Genomic DNA, 514 nt, shown 5'->3' on the forward strand with positions numbered 1-514 from the left:
ATAGATAGATAGATAGATAGATAGATAGATAGATAGATAGATACTAAACCATACATACATAACCGGATTCAAGTAATCGACTGTGGCCATGTTATGAACCTTCTTCAGCACTGATGTTATCGAGCATAGAAGGTAAAAACATACATGGGCGGGCGGGATTTCAACTCAGAAAGTACAGGGACGTAACGAAACACCACAAGATATGTGCGTGTTTGTCTGTCGTGGATATGGGTGGTACTGTTTCATTGATTGGAAGGGCGTATGGTGATGTTCTAATGTTCAGGCGGCGTTTTTTAATTTTACAGGAAATTCGAGTTCAAGAAAATGGGGATGAACAAAGAGTTTTTAAGTTTTATTACTGTCCACCCACAGTTCCCCTCATCGATTATATCATACACTGCTGTGAGAGACAGTATATATTTGTATATGTTCAAACACTCACACACACACACACACACACACACACACACACTCATTTATATATATGTGTGTGTGTGTGTGTGTGTGTGTGTGT

The sequence above is a fragment of the Octopus bimaculoides genome, chromosome 7, assembly GCF_001194135.2.
Source record: "Octopus bimaculoides isolate UCB-OBI-ISO-001 chromosome 7, ASM119413v2, whole genome shotgun sequence".
NCBI classification, from domain to species: domain Eukaryota; kingdom Metazoa; phylum Mollusca; class Cephalopoda; order Octopoda; family Octopodidae; genus Octopus; species Octopus bimaculoides.